A 16,741-nucleotide genomic window follows, 5' to 3' on the forward strand; every position below is an offset into this window, starting at 1 on the left:
ATGTGAAACTTGTGCTGCACAACCACAGGTGAAAGGTATTTCCAAGGCTGTCACATCACTCTGCACTTTATCCCTTGAAAACTGTGGGTGTCCTCTGCACTGTCACCAAAGATGGTAGGAAGGACAGGGGTGGTGGAGGTTTTGTGAACCTGTAGCAGCTCCCAGAACAATTATGCAAGAATGAGACAAGAATGGAGAGAGCTGAAATGTCTCCAAAGCTCTGAAAAAGTTGATTGGCAAATATCCACATTAAAAAAAAAAACCCTAATCTCAGGCATCTGACAACGAGGGAAAGTTACTGCGATGCTCAAACAGCCTTTGAGCCTTCCCCAGTCAATTAGACCTCTTCCAGTCATTAACAGTAAATGCTGTAAACTTGTCTGACCGGCCTAACATAAACATGGCTACTGCAAACTGGAGGCAATCTTGAAAAAAACCCAAAAATCCTCGCCTCCACTAAGTAGAGACTAAACAGAGAGAAGTGGACAGCAAGACAAGACAGTTCACAGCACCCATATGTGGTTTGGAGCCATAACGCATCTCTAAGTACAGTTTACATCTCAGGTATTTTATATCAAAGTTGACAAATTTAATCTTCCTGTTTGTGAACCAAATGATTCATTTGCAAGCATCCAAAGAGTTCATGCATAAGCATCTGCCCCCACTCTGCCCTGTTTAAACTCCTCTTTGTTACAGGCCTGGTATCACGAGGTCCTTTGTGCTCAGTTACTGCTTTTCTCTGCCATCGTTCCACACAATAAATTATGAAAGAGGTTTTACAGCATTTCCTCCCCTTTAAAAAAGGCAAATTACTTTTGACATTTAAGTAGGATCTGAACAAACATTTTGAGCAGGAAGTGTCAAAAGTTGAAGACACTCAACTACCTGGGACTCTCCAGGCTTCCTTAGCCTCCGGTTACACATTATCTCAATTTGCAACTAAAAGTTAATAACCTGAGACAAAGTTTCAAAGCAGAACCCTTAAATAGCCTGAAGTTTCAAATGAGAAAAAGGTCAGGAATCAAAGTATTAAACCAAATATTGTCTGGGAACTGAAATAGTTGTGCTGCCTGGTGGTCTCCAGTTCACAGGTGTCCTGGGAGCTGCTATCACCCAGCCCTCTTCAAGCACAGTACACTGCTGATGCTCAATTTCATTCCTTTTTTCTAACCATTTTACTTTTATTTTCTCTTAACCCTGTTTGTGAGATACTCCACCAGCATATTTCCATGAAGGATCTAGTTGAAAATGAGAGCTGGCATCCAAGGGAAAAAAACCCCGAATGTGGGATGTTAGGAGGATAATGTAGCATAACAGTGATTTTTTACAAGCCAAAAAACCAAGAAGAGCCTTAAGTTTTAACCATTTTTAACTTTACACTTATGCTATGTGCTAATCAATCTGATTAGGAAATCAAAGCCTTTCAGCCAAGAACTTGAGCCCTGTGCCAGGGAACAGCTGGGTGAAGCTGCAGGGACAGAGCCAGTGTCTGACCCAGCACAAAGGCACAGCTGGGAGGCCACAGCATCCCCCCAGCCCCACCTGCCAGCAGCTGGGCCACCCTCCTGCAGCGAGGGAGGAGATCTCCAGGCTCAGCTCCAGCACATTTCCCCTGGCTCACCTCCTCTCATGCCACTGTCCCCAGGGCCCGAGGGGCAGAGCTCAGCTGTGGCCACTCTGGGATCAGGCACAGCCCTGAAACTGCCAGCTCCTCACACCAGGGGCTGGTCACCATCCATGAACCCTGCTGGCAGCTGCACATGGACAGCAGCCCCAAAACACAGGGAGCTGGAACAGCCCTTCTGCCTACCCCACAGATGTTGAGCAAGAAGCTGTTGCAATGTAGCTTGCACAACCTCTCTCTGTGGGATGAGATGAAGAATGTTCCTTAGAAAGCTCGAGGTCCTCCTGTGTTCCACAGGAGCAGAAGTTGGCTGTGGGAAGGGTTGGTGAGCTGGCCAAAGGACACCCTTGCTGTTCCCATCACCACTTTGTACCCCTGCTGTGTACCCCTCCCAATATAATGAGCAGCTCTCTCTTCCTAGCTGGCAGGGAAATGGAAAGATTTCAATGCCTTAGGACTTTTTCCTATTGTAGCAATCCCTAATGTTACCTACACTATAATAACATCACAGCTTCATGAGGGACAAATGACAAACCCTAATGCAGTTCTCAAAAAATTCATGTTCACCTGAAACTGCCCTGGGTCACAGCTCTGTGACAAGTGGTTCTGTCTGATAATGCAGAGTAAGTTCAAGGCCAGGCTGGATGGGGCTTTGAGCAACCTGGTCTAGTGGAAGGAAGGGTTGGAATTAGATCTCTAAAAAAGACAGATTTGCCCATTCACACCGGTGCCAGTGTTGTGCTTTGGCTTTAAAGGGCTCCAGACCACGGGTGGCAGCACTGGAGGGTGGGAAGGATGAACAGCAGTCAGCTGCTTTCCCAGGCTTTGTTTCCTCACACCCACCCTGCCAGCCAACCTGTCCCTTCCACCCCCAGCACCCTCCTCTGCATCCATCCCACTGCTCCTTCCACTGACCCACAGCAGGGTCTGAAACAAAGACTGATGCACTGACACAGGACCTGACACCTGCTCTGCACTGGGGTGTTGGGCTCTGGGGGCAGAGGAAATAACAGAGATGTTATGAGGGGGCAGAGATGGATTAGGTATTTCATAACATGGAAGACACAGCTCCCGCCACAAAGATTACAGTCTAAACAGACAAGAAAAAAGCCATTGTTCCTGCAGCTCACCAGTGTCAGGACATGCTCCCTGCCCCCTCCTATTCTCAATCTGCCATGCTTTAACAGCCCAGAGCTGCTGCCCAGCTGCAGCCGCTTCAACAAGTGGGTGGTGCTGTCAAAGTTAGAGGCAAAAACATACTGAGATTATTCCAGAAGGGAGAGGCTCACAGTATACTCAGAGATGAGGAATGCTGTCTGGCTTTCTAGGTTGCACCCTCACAAGATTATAGTGGATTCTTTTTATATATTTTGCATTTTCACATTGATGTTGCAATGATGAGGACTTAAGTTACAAAGCATCGCAGCTAAGGTTGATGACATTTCTTAATTTACATTTATTCATGAGGTTGTACTATACAGGTTGCAGCTTTTGAGTACATAGATGACTTGTTCTACCACCTATTAAAATTGCTTGGTCACTGCTATTACAAGTTCTTTCTAACCCCTGCCAAAATGTCTGGGCCAAAGTTTTCCATGATGAGTGCATGAGGGTTTTTGCTTGTTTGTTGAGCAGAAAAGTATAATTTATGGATATTATTCTGTTCCTATCCACAGCCAGTTCCCTTTTGTAGGATGAACTTTAGCCTTCTAGAGCTCAAGCTGAACTAGAACTTGGCACAAATGGCCATTGTGTTAAGACATATCTTTCATTCTTCCCAAGCAAGTCCCTTTATAAAATTACCCAAATGTAAGCATTTTCACATGCTGAATTACGTGGGACTACATCTGGGAAAAAGTCTTCCACTGCCTGCAAACATCAGCACCCAAATATACAATATGATCTTCCCAAGGGCTGAGCACACAGCCTGTACCACAACAGGTGGCACAGGTGAGGAAGGGTCTAAATCAGCAACATTAAGTACCAGAATACTCCTTGCTTCTCAAAACAAGCCCTCCCAAAATCCTTCAAAGTGGCAAAAAGCAATTCACCATCCTCTGCTGACTTTTAAAATAAAAGCCTTACCCATCTACACTCCAGGTTAGTGCCCATCACAGGCAGAGAACTTTCTTATCACTTTCCAGGCTGTGTTTACAAGAAGGGTTGGAGTTATACATGTCCAAGCTTTTATATAGCATTGAGATTTTATGTAAAATTTCATAAAATTCATAGTGTTTCAGATGGGAAAAAATGTGATGCTCTTAAACTGAATCATCTAGGAAAGAAAATATAAAAGGTCATTGTAAAATTCTGCAGTGCTTCTACTGCATTATTAATCCCATAGCCCAAAAAGCCACAACTTTGTCAAAGGATAAAAATACATTTAAAAATTTAGCAGGGATATGTTACAGTACATGCAAAGCATGTTTAGAGCACTCCAGAACTATGGCAGCAGGAAAATGACATCATTTGACAAGGTGCACACGATCTTCCTGAAGGAAACAACCCAAAAACCCACAGCAAGAGCAATCCTTCCTTCCTTGAACACTGCATTTCCCATCTGGATGTCTCCTTACCGTGTTCACAAATAAAAGTTCCTTTGAAAGTTGCAACCTACTTTGCTGATTACTTTTCCATTACAGATTATGCCTACCAGTAAACACACTACCAGATTTTTTGTCACATTGCCTCCACCTACAGAGTCTTCATGAGGGCATTAGAGTTTATTTAAGATCCTTATTAATTAGTTTGTGCTTCCTAAATTCAGAATTTCTTAAAGTCAGGTTATAAGAAAAGTCATTGGGTTGTAAGAGTGGCGAAATGGCAAGGACAGAAAAAACACACAAAACACCCAAGGAATGGAAAGATTTGTTTTGTAGTGAGTTGGGTTTTCATGCTGCACTAAGTCCTAATGTTTGGTGTTTCCACTAATTTCTGCATCATCTGTACAGGTCTAGCAGACTGGCCCTACACATCCATGGTAGAAAATAAGCTGAAAAAGCTACACTTTCAAAGCTATACTTAGGTCAAGCAGGAAGCAGCCAGTTGATGGCTTTGAAAAGTGGTGAATAACCAGTTCTAAAAACAGGTCTTGAAAAGGAAGATCCATATTGACTAACTTCCAGCTACCAAGAGAAAAACCTTGACAGATGAAAAAGATATATTAAAATTTTGACAACTAACTGAAAGGAAGCAGCCCCAAACCCAGGAGAAACATAGGAAATGTGATCAGCCACACAAAATAAGAGCAGCAAAACTGACACACATCCTGCCTAGTACAAAGAGATACAGCTGTGGAAAATTTCCTCAGCACAGGCAGTCCAGCTGTGCACCAGCAAGCACACCATGGAACACCTCTGCATGGAGAACACCTCCTCTGACAACAAACTCCTGGGCATTATCCAAAGGCAACACTCTCTTGCCAGCTGGGAAACAAAATAGGCCTGAACCTGCAGCAGCCCTGAGACAAAAGTAAAACTAAACTCATCTCCCTCATCATCCAATGTAGGAGCTTGCATGTTCAAGTCTGACACTTGGACAATTTCAGGCTTTACTTTTTTCTATACCCCACACTTGCTGTTCTGGATTAAATTCCAGATAATGGTGCTGATTCCCATGGACTCTCAGTACTGGGATTAATTATGTCATAGAAACACTTCAATGATACATGAACACATATCCAGGAAAAGCTCTAAATGGCTCCTTACTGCTGCTTAAAAACCACAGCCAGAGGAAATTACCAGCAGGAATTACCTCCCACTAGCTGTCCCTCACTGAAGTCACCCAGGGCTCTGGAAGTGACACAGATGGGGAAAAAAAGCTGCCACCATTTGATAGAAACACCAAGTTCAATAGCCATTATATTCACAGCCATTGATTTCCAAGATGTCTAACCCAGATTTTAGTCATCCACAGGAACACACACCACTGAACCTGAAAATGGGTTTGCCTCACTCTTAGTCTTTGAAACAGTTGCAGAATATTTCCCCTAACTCTCCAGTAGTAGCAAGTAATTTACTTGGAACTTTTGGGACAAAGCTTTTGACAGAAGGCAGAGGGGTAACTGCTGCTCCTGGACCTGAGCAACCTGATCTAGTGGGTGGCATCCCTGCCCATGGCAGAGGGGGTGGAACTAGAGGGTTTTTAAGGTCCCCTCAAACACAAGCCCTTTATGATGAGCTACTGGAACTGGAGATCAGCTCCTACCTAACTGTCCAGGGAAATTCTCCAGAGGCAGCTCCAGGGACAGCACGATCCTGCTTTAGGTAACATTCAAATTCGTATCTACAGCTGGAGCCAAGGGCAGTCTGTAAGTGCAGTGCCATCTTTTTAGCAACACAGTGACAGGGAAATTGGGATATTCTGTACTTCTGTATTTCTAAGTGCTGTGACTGAACTTGAAAGTTAGATCTAAAAAGTCATCTGGAGGTCTTACTTCATCTCCAGAAGCAGTATTTCATCCTTGTTAATGCTAAGCAGTTGCATTTCCTGTATATGGGAAGGTTTTCCTTCCAAGTCATCAAACCAGGGCAGTTGAAGACAGTCACTCTTTTTGTGCATTGCTGTGACTGAGCTGATCCAGGCCATTGCTACCCCAGGCTCTGCTCCCCCTGGCAGCAAACAGGCTTTGCTGCCTTAAGCTTCCAGCTGTGCACATGATGTAAACATTGCTGATCCACCACAATTAGAATTTGTATTATTTTTGAGAGTCTCGCAGTTCCTGCTCATGTTCTGAAGAGCTTCAAGGCAGATTCACCCCTTCTGTACCTTTTCTTTTACTCTTTGTCTATTTTGAGACAATAAAAGCAGGAAATGTCTCATTGCATATATGCTCTATGTTTTGTGCTCTAATGAGGTAAGTGAAAAAACAGTATTTTCTGTGGGAAGCTAGAAATTTGTCAAAATCTCTTAAGCTGATCATGAGAAGTTTTATGTTGCACTTCAGTCAAAGAAATTAATCACTTAGGCTTAAAAATCTGAATCAAAGAATTTTTCTCCCAACACTTCACTGCTAATCTCACCTGAACTACAAGAGCAAATGACTGAATTGCCTTATAACTACCTCTAAAGATCAGGTTCCCTTGCCAAAGTGTTCCAAAAGATGCCCTGTAATCTCCCCACATAATTGTCATAGTCCAAAGAGTCATATCCAAAGAGCAGAGTTCCTCCCACTGGAGGGAAGACAATGGGGGAATCCTGCTGGTTTTACTGAGCATTCACACAATCTGCCCAGATGGTCTGCCACGGTTTTAGTGTTCCTTTTATTTTGGCAAGAATTAAAAAAAGCCATTGTAGAAGGCACAAACTGAAAACCTTAAGAGCTTGTTTGCTGGTAGCCCAGGTGCTGGTTCCCAAACACAGGCAGTGCCTGTGGCAGCCCTTCCTCAGCAGAGGGTGACACTTCTTTGGCTGTTGCCTAATTCTCTGGACACCTGACACTTTGACATCTCTATCCTGCTGTCATCTGGGTAAAGAGGCCAATGAATGCAGGAAATAAGCACACAAACCCTTCTTTCCAAGGGAAACATGCAAACCCTAGCTTGTCTAGACCCTTCTTCCCCAGCCTGGTTCAAGGTCAGGCACTTTGCAGTGCCCATTCTCAGGGGAAGAGCTCATCTTTTTACAAGAGTGTGTAATGATAGGACAAGGGGGAATGGCTTTCAGCAGAAAGAAGGTCCATTTTAGCCAGATATTGGGGAGAAGTTCTCCCCTGTGAGGGTGCTGAGGCACTGGGCCAGGCTGCCCAGACAAGCTGAAAGTGTTCATGGCCAGGCTGGATGGGGCTTTGAGCAACCTGGTCTAGTTGAAGGTGTTCTTGTCCATGGTAGGGGAGTTGGAATAGATAATCTTTCAACAAAAACCATCCTGTGATCTCACAGTTCAGTACCTGTAGAAATCCCTGTTCAAAGCTTTTAAAGTTGAAATCAAACCCATTCAGTTTTCTGCTGCACAAGGAACTCAGACTCAGAAGCTGAGGCCTCCAGGTCCCCAAAACATTATATTGTGGCATCTGTTCAGTTTTTACTGAAAAATATTAGGTGTAAAAGCCAAACCCTAAGGAGTCCATGATTACTACATTAAAACCTGCTTTCACTGCATCTGTGTTTTCCTCATCAAAACACACACCAGGTCCTCCTGAACACATTCATGAGTTACTCTTCTTTGAGGGCCTGGGACTCATTAGTACTCTGGGAACTGTACAGGCCTTTAAGAATCACTGTTTGTGCTGCATCTACTCTGAGCTTTAGCATTTCATCCAAAGTCATTAAATTCTTGCTGTGCACAGAACATCATACAGCATTAGCTGCCTGCTGTTTACTCAAGTACCTGTGATAAAAACACAGTCATTCTATGCCAAACTACATTAGACTCTGGTTAAAAGACCACAAAATTAAAATAAACAACAGGAAATAAATATCCACACACACACAAAAAAAAAAAAAAACCCTAATGAAAATACCAAAACCAAATGAAAAAAAGCCCCCTCGCCCCCTCCAAAAAAAAACAAACAAAAAAACCAAAACACAAAAACCAACCACCAAATATGTTCCCAGAGCCAAGTTCAAAGTGCACTGCTTAATGCCAGTGGCAGAAGTTTTGATGTAAATTATACCTGTAACAGCCAAGGCTGTAAGAACAAGGCAGGCTTCTCAGATGTTTGCCTGAAGCACTTGATAGCTCCTCTTTATAGGTTATTTCCATTGCTTGCCCTCAACAGTGAGTTTTGCAGCAGTTGTGTATCTTTGACACGCACAAAAAAAGTTGATTAAAAGCCAGAAGAAAGCAAAACAATCAAAACACCATGCAAAGAACCTGGACAGAAAGCTTCAGGTTGTCTTTGACCTCTTCTATGTCATTACAAGTGCATTTTCTAGGTTCAAAACACAGTTCCTACTTAAAGCAGAGAAAGAAAATCATCAAAAAAATAGATGAGAAATATTTCTATCTGAAGTCCTGTTTGGGGATGGGGTGCTAAGCAGGGCACTGTGATCTTTGTGAAACAGTGGGTTATGCAGTGAGCAGTGCCAACTTGCAAGTGCTTCATAGGAAAACTGAACCACGATGAAAAGCATCAACCAAAACCTCCTCCTTAGCAGAAGTGAAATCCCTCGTGTCACCAAGCCCAGTGCGTGGCTGTGCCTCCACCGCACACACACACTCTCCCTGCAGGGCTCTGAGCCCGGCAGTGCCCGGAGCAGGGGTGGCGAACTGTGCCCATCGCCCGACACGGTGACAACAACAGCCCCGCTGAGACACACGGTGACAACAACAGCCCCGCTGGGACACAGAGCGGACCCCGGGCCGCGCTGTCCGGCGCTCCAAACCCAGCACTGAGCTGCGAGAGCAGAGAAACACAAGCAGTCACCAGTGGTCAACTTCCTTAGAGAAAGTATGTGCCTTGGCTTCACAGCTGTTTTCCAGCCCAGCCCATCCCATCCCATCCCGCTGCTCCCTGCCCGGGAGCCCGGACCTCGGCAGCAGCAGCAGCATCCCGCAGCCGCTCCGGGAAGGGCCGGGGGCCGGCTGGGGGGACCGAGCCGCTGAGAGCCACCGCTGCCCCGGCACAGCCCTGCCCGGAGCCGCGGGGAGAGGGGACTCCGTTCGAAGGAAAAGCGGGAGGGTGATGCAAGGATGCGCGCCCGAGGGGACCGTGAACAGACGGATGGAAAGACGGACGGGCTCCCTTACCTGCCGCTGTCCCTGCGCCGCCGCTGCCGCCCCGCGCTCCGGTGGCCGCCCGCGGCCCGGGATGCATTTATAGCCCCTGCCCCGCCCGCCGGGCGGTGCCGCCGCCACCGCCACCGGCTCCGCCCGCCCCGCCCGCCCCGCCGGCCGCGGCCTCTGCGGCCGCTGCGCCCCCGTGCCCGGCCCGACAGCAGCCCCGGTATCGGCAGGGAGCCCCGGGTATCGGCACGGAGCCCCGGTATCGGCACGGAGCCCCGGTATCGGCAGGCAGCCCCGGTATCGGCAGGGAGCCCCGGGTATCGGCAGGGAGCCCCGGGTATCGGCAGGGAGCCCCGGTATCGGCAGGGAGCCCCGACACCCACCGCAAGCCCGGCCGCCCCTCCCTGGCCCCGGCGGAGGAGGCTCAGCGCTGACATCGCGCTCCCGGCGGGCTGGAGAGCCGCGTCCCGCTTCCCCCGTTAGCCGGGGCTTCCAGCAGTTCGGCGAGGAGAAGGGAACGTGTGCGAGGGCTTGCCCAAGGACCCAGTAGCAGCCTTGGGAAAGGCTGAGCCGAGGGTGGCGACAGCAGGGTCCTGGGACAGACGGTCTTGGCAAAGTCCTGCGGATATACTTCTATGTGATATAAAGTCTATTCACCAGAGTTGCAAAATCTTATGCTCACACATTAAAATGACCACTAGGAAGGAACTGTAGTTGCAGGAGGGAAATAATGCCTTTGCACATTTCTGGTGAAGTTCAGAGGGTGCAGCCGGTGCTGAAAAGTGCTGGGTGAGTTTCCCGGTGAACAGCCCTTTGGCAAGAAGTACAGCTAATCGTTTATTCCAAAAAAGAGGCCCTCGCCTGCTGAGCAAAGAGTATCTGTGTACACACAGCTCTGTGTGCAGCCATCCGCCAAGAGGCGGGTTAAACTGTCACGGCCCCAGCTGCTTTTTCTGACTTTACTGTAAAACACTCTTCCCCCAAGTACATGATTTCACTTAACAAACTTCACTTTTATGGCATGTTACTGTGACCCAAACACATGAAATCCACAACATGTTGTCACTGCCCCTTGTGAAGTGGTCTGAAGACAAAATCAGAAATTCCTCAAACTCTGAAACTTGGTAAACTCTCAGCCTCTGTTTTCTCAGCTATATAATAAGGTTATTAACTGGAGTCTACAAAAGCTTGCTTCTGTTTAAATGCATATTAGCTTCTCTCCTCCTAACTCAGCTTCTGCACCTGAGTCAGAAACTGCTGCCTTTGGAAATGGAACCCTGGAAGTCTGGTTCCTTTTTCACCATAAAATTATGGGAGATCATGTTGTGCAGCTATAATTGAAGTATTACCAAGTGTAGAATAAAAGGAATGCTTTGCTTTCTTCCCTCTGATTAATTAATGTCTGCAAGGATGAAAAGTATTTCTGAACAATGCAAGAGAGCATTTGTCATCCTAAGACAGCACTGTTCTCTATGTGCTTTCTTTGGTTTTTTTTGAATGATAAAAGGCCTAATCTTTTTTCATAATTGTTTTAAACTGTGATGCCAGGAAACCAATGAAACCATCACAAATAATTTAATTTGCAACTGAGCCTATTTTGAAGTCATATGTTCAAAAGTTATGTCATCAGCTCACTGGCATGCTGTGTTTGTTATGGAAGGTCTGTCTAGCTCAGTGTACCCATGTTATGGAACAACTGCAAATGCTAGAATGAGAACATGGGCTTGACTAATTTTCCAACAGAATAATCCTTCCTTCATCTGATCATGAAACAATATCCTTACTCAAAAACATTCAGTCCTTCAGAAAACAGATCTGGGGCAGTGTCTGAATTGTATGATTTGGCCCATCCTCAAGCAGTTTTAGTGTATGCTGTGCTTGGCTGCTTTTTGGGGAAGGGGCTGAAAGCTTCAGAGATTCAGATGAAGTGAGCTATTCTCTGTTCACTAAATGCAGAGTTTTGCAGTTAAAAAACAAGTGCTGACTCTGGAGTGGACTGGAAAACTGAAATGAAATGTTTTCTTTCACTTTGGCCTTGCAGTTTATTTAGATCACATGCAGTGTTGGACTTTCAAAAATGCTGAAGACAGGCAGGTAGAAATCCCAAGGTTGCTTGGAAAGCCTGGTAATCTGTGCATCCAAACAGAGCCTTCAGTAGTTCATGCACTCCTCCCAGCTATTTTGCTTGCTGTGGCTGAGGATAACATGGTGATTTACAGTCACTTCTGACAGACTGGTGGATTGCAAAAGAAAATGAAGTAATTCTAAAAATCCAAGTTAGGAAGTATTTTACTGTGTAAAGATGTAATTGATAAAGTTTGTACTCAGAGATCCAAATTGTGACCTGTGCCAGAAAGGAGCACAGCTGAAAGCTTGGGGAACATCACTCCCCTCTGCTTGAAAAAGTCTGCTCAGAAGAGAGGTTGGAAAAACAGGAATTTCCAGGCTTAATTTGCCAGTGTCACTGCTGACAGTGCAACAACACAGCCTCAGTGAGTTTTCAGGCTGTGCTGGGCTGCAGGACTGCTCTCACTGCATTCCCCCAGCAGCTGGATGGCTCCTGGAGCAGCAGCTGTACGTGTACAGACGTGTGTACTTTAGGAACCACCGTGCTGGGGAGACAATACAAGCTGCCACCCATGTGGGCCCTCTGAAATCCTAATGGGTACTTCTACTGTAAATATTATTTCACTTAATAAACCAGCTCTGTGCAGCTGGCATGCACTTGTCCTTTTGAGAAGAGCATCTCTGGAGGGGTGGCTGCCCTGACACAGATCTCCATTCCCATGCCAGCTAACAGGCTGTGCAAATGAACCTGAAACCTCTTCTGTGCTGCTGGTGCTTTCACTTGAGATCACAGCATAGGTCTTCAAGTTATTTAAGAGTAAAGTAAACAAGTCCTTGGTTTCCTGTTTTGTTTTATTTTATTTTACTAAGATGGATTGGTGTAGGTATCCACACAACCAAAGAATGAAAGGCCATAATTCCATGCTAGTGCAAGACTAATCACATGTGCTGAGCAGAAACCTGCCTATGTGTTCCAGTATCTGGCAGTAACAATATTTCAGCATTTAAATAGCACTTTAAAGCCATTAACTAATCAATGCTAACAAGGCTCCAGGGAAAAGAGTATGGTGCAAATGAAGAACCACCAAGTAGAGACCTGATCCAAAGTCCACCAAAGGGTGTCAATTCCATCAATTTTGATGCTATGGAAACAGGTGTTAATTACAAGATTATTCCTCTTTCCCTTGACATTATACTTCTTGCCATGCTAGCATTAATTCTGGAAATTTCAGTGGTTGTGCTGCAGCAGTAAAGAAGGAAAAAAGAGTTAAATAAAGTTGGAGTACAGTGTTATATTTTGCAAAAGATATTATGCATTTGTTTAGAAAGATCTCTGCACACTGTTTACATTTAAGCAGTGGTAATATTATTAGTCACTGCAAAAGAAACTGGGTGTTCCCTTGTTCTAGCTAACAATAAAGGAGGGATAATTTTGGATTAAGCTACATGTTTTATGAAAAATATTCTTGATGTTTGCTGGTTCATGTTAAAAGAATTCCCTATGTGACCCATCAGATATCACACCCTGTCCACTGGGAATTTTATTCTACTATAGTCTTTTGTTGTTGTCTTTGGATCCCTGGATGATGCTGACATGTAGCCATTCAGATAATTTGTCCTTCCAAAAATTATTCAATGCAGCTTTGAACCAAGGGCTTTGACCTCAATTAAAAATGTAAATAAATAACACCACAGACTGAAGATTCACATGCCTTTGTCAGAGATTTGCCTGGTATTATTCATATCCCCACTTAAGTACTTATTTCCAGTTTGGAAACTACTTTTGGCAGGTTTAGCTGCTTCAGCAAAAGTGTAGAAGGGGGTGAGTCATTATTTGGTCTTGCATTAGGAACTTCCTGCCATTTGCAAAGGAAGTGGATTTTTAAAAAAATATTTCAGAAGATTGTGTTTATCTGTAAAGAATGGAGTGGCTGGGGGGTTGATCTGTTTCTCTTTGAACAGGTTTGTGCTTCAGGAGGTTTTGGTGGTGTTTTAGCAAGGGGAGCATTTCTGTAGGAAGGAAGCTCTGTTGGCTGCTGTGGAATCTGTGAGTGTCGCTGGCAGCAGGACTTGGCTGCTCAGTGACGCAGCCCCACGTTCCCCACTCAGGCTTTTGGTCCCATGACATGGACAAATAAGTGCCTAAGAACTGGGTTTATGAGAAGTCAGCATGATGACTGGTAAATATTAAAGCTAGCCAAGAGAAAAAGCCAAGAGAGACAAGGTCTAAAATAGATTTTATGTTTATTTCCACATAAGGTTTTTGACTGTGAGTTCCCTCTGAGATGAATACCTATGGTCACTGAGAGTTTTCTCTGTGCTGCCTCACAGTCTGTAACCCATAGAGGATGCAGGCAACCAGGGGCTTGGTGTCAGATACCAAACTCAGCTGTGTGAGCACAGCTCTTCTGCTAACCAGGAAAAAGTCTCAGCCCCAGCCTCCAGGGTGGGGGAACATCCATTGCACAATGCTTGCCTGCAATCCTTCCTGAAGGAGTTAATGCATTTTGTAAAAATAATGAAAGTTCTTCAAGCCAAACAGGAAAAAGGAAGAATTTGGCTCTGCAGCTCACAGATGTCATTGTGAAGGCAGAGAGATAGCTCTATATCCCTGCTACAGTTGGAAGGGGAATTGGGATTTGCTGCATACTTTCACTCCTCCTCCAAACAGAAAAGGCTCCAATTGCAATATCTAGATGAAAACCTGTCTCTCAAACCAAGAACTCACAGAGAGAGAGCCTTCATTTTTGGATCTATCTTTTGTGCAAAGCTTAAGCCAGCAGGGATTCACTGAAACTTGTGCAGGATAAGACAAAAGGAAAGAAATCCCAGCTGGGGTTTCAGTTAGGAGCTAGAGCAACTCTTTTCCCAGGGGTTTCACACATGTCCTGATTTGGTGGCAGCACAACTGGGGTTTTACAGGTCTCAGTGGAACCTGTGTTTCAGACTAAAGGAGCAAATGCAGGGTCCTGAACCTGTGGAGGGATAACCCTGGACATCAGTACAGGTTAGGGGCTGACCTGCTGGAAATCTGCTCTGTGGAGAAGGACCTGGGGGTCCTGGTGGACAACAAGCTGTCCATGAGCCAACAGTGTCCTTGGGACCAAGAGAGCCAAAGGTACCTGGGGTGCATCAGGGGGAGCATTGCCAGCAGGTCAGAGAGGGGATCCTGCCCCTCTGCTCAGCCCTGTGCAGCCAAACCTGGAGCTCTGTGTGCATTTCAGGAGGGCTCTGTGCAAGAGAGATTGGAGCTCCTGCAAGGGGCCCTGCTGAGGGAGCTGGGCCTGTTCAGCCTTGGGAAGAGACAGCTGAGAGGGGACCTCATCAAAGTCTGTCAGTGTCTGTAGGGAGGGGTCAGAGGATGAACCAGGCTCTGCTCAGTGGTGCCCAGCAACAGGACAAGAGGCAATGGGCAGAAACTGATGTCCAGAAGTTCCACCTGAATATGAGGAAGAACTTTACTGTGTGGGTGACTCAGCACTGGCACAGATTGCCCAGAGAGGGTGTGGAGCCTCCTCACTGGAGATATCCAAGAACTGTCTGGACAAGATCCTGTGCCATGTGCTCTGGGATGACTCTGCCTGAGCAGGGAGGTTGGAGCAGATGACCCACTGTGGTCCCTTCCAGCCTTACCCAGTCTGTGATCCTGTGACTCTGGGATTCCCTGAGCTTCAGGTGAATTCACCACAAACAAAGTGTAACATACAGATTTAGTCTCAGTTTGGCTGCTCACATGGGTTCTTTGTGTAACCTTCTTTGTCACCTGCTTGCCACTGTGCAGAAGATTGAAGAGTGCCATGCACTGTGGCCCATGAAGATCCCTGGTGGCCCCAGCAGGATGTGTGTGGTGACCAGCTGCTCACCTACCCTCTTGTTTGTCCAATGGTCTAAAAGAAAGCTGTTTGGAGCTGCTTGGAGAATTGGGTTTGCACGAGTTTGTTTGCTCCTGCCATACTCTTCAGACCTGTCCACCTGTTAAACACACATGTACACACCTTGTGGACAGTTGAACAGAGCTTGTTGCTTTAGATCTACACTAAACACACACAATAAGTTCCTTACAAATGCAGCTTTACCAAGCTGGCATGAGATTTTTTTTTTTTTTTTTCATTCACAATGATTTTTTTTGGTCAACTATGGGCAGGCAAGGAAGTACAGAAACCAATTTAACTGTGAGCTAAAGGCAGTGCCTTAGTCCTACACAGCAGTCAGAGGTGGGAGAAATGGAAATTTGAAAGGCTTTAAATATGAATGGATTTTTCTCAGATCTCTCAGAGATAGGTGCCCTTCTCTATCCCATCCCCAATGAGAAAGTTTGTGTTTGTCAGACAGAGTTTCCTCTGCCTAAAGAAATACAATTAGTAAGTACTGCATTCAGCATTAACATCTAGCCTTTGACATTTCCCCTCCTTGAACTTTTTCCAAATGGCCTACAAGAAGACAAGATGAAGACTAATTAATTAATTTGTGATTTAATTAGACCCCTAATTAAATTGCCGAGGGCTCGAGTGAGCAGAGATTTTAACAGAGCCCAGCTAATGCTCACAATTGGTCATCCACAACTTCTTGCACCTGCAATCCTCCCTCAGTCTGCCTGGCCAAAACCTTGGTGTGCCAGAACTCCCTCCCCATTCACTCAATGATTCTTGTGGGTCCTTTCAAGTCATTATATCCTGTGGTTCTGTGATTTGCTCAGTGAGAATCTGACTGACCATCCACTGCGAACACTGTCCTGTGCTACAAATTCAACAGCAAATTTTAAAAAGTACCTGTAGGTTGTAATTGTCTTTCCTTAAAAGCAGCTTTCACGTACTAGAAAGGAGGTATTCTGTGAACCTGACCATAGTGAACCCTGCTCACATCCTCCCTGCAGGCAGTGTCAGGGATGTCCTAACGGAGCTCACCTGCACAAGCAACTTGAAGGGGACTTTTAAAGCCATTTATGTAAAACGGACTTTTAAAGCCATTTATGTAAAACAGACTTTGCAGCAACTTGTTCTTTAGCAGGAAAGTGTGGCCAAGGAGGTGTTGTGTATGGGTCTGTGCTCTGATGAATTATGCTGTTGGAAACAAGAGATCACAGAACGTGGAAGCCCCTAGGAAATCTGATTTCTAACAGTTTGCTGCAGGTCCCTGTAGCTGAGCTGCCTGCTGTTCCTATACTGACCAGGGCAGAAGGTACCAAATGCAATTTGGCATCTTTTTGATTATCTGTGGTCATTATTTATTTGAGAAAAATTGCTCCAAAACTGACGTGCAATTGCCCTCCTCTCTCCCTTTGCCCCCACTTTAGCTGTTATATTTTTAAGGAAGTTCCTCTCCTGGCTAGAAATCTGGAAAGCACTTCCCTCCCCCCTCATCTCTTCCTCCCACTCAGTCTGGCTG

General features: G+C 45.6%; 1 protein-coding gene across 1 annotated transcript in view; it reads right to left on the reverse strand.

Annotated features, from left to right (window-relative positions):
- Nucleotides 1-9,391, reverse strand: part of NDRG1 (N-myc downstream regulated 1) — a 40,166-nt gene extending 30,775 nt beyond the window's left edge. Inside the window, exon 1 of the mRNA XM_071421841.1 lies at nt 9,314-9,391. The gene's annotated coding sequence lies outside the window, so the exon portion shown is untranslated. The remainder of the gene's footprint in view (nt 1-9,313) is intronic.
- Nucleotides 9,392-16,741: the final 7,350 nt, after the last annotated feature.

This window comes from Agelaius tricolor, unplaced genomic scaffold (genome assembly GCF_023055355.1).
Source record: "Agelaius tricolor isolate 1412-34295 unplaced genomic scaffold, bAgeTri1.0.p SCAF_2, whole genome shotgun sequence".
NCBI lineage: Eukaryota > Metazoa > Chordata > Aves > Passeriformes > Icteridae > Agelaius > Agelaius tricolor.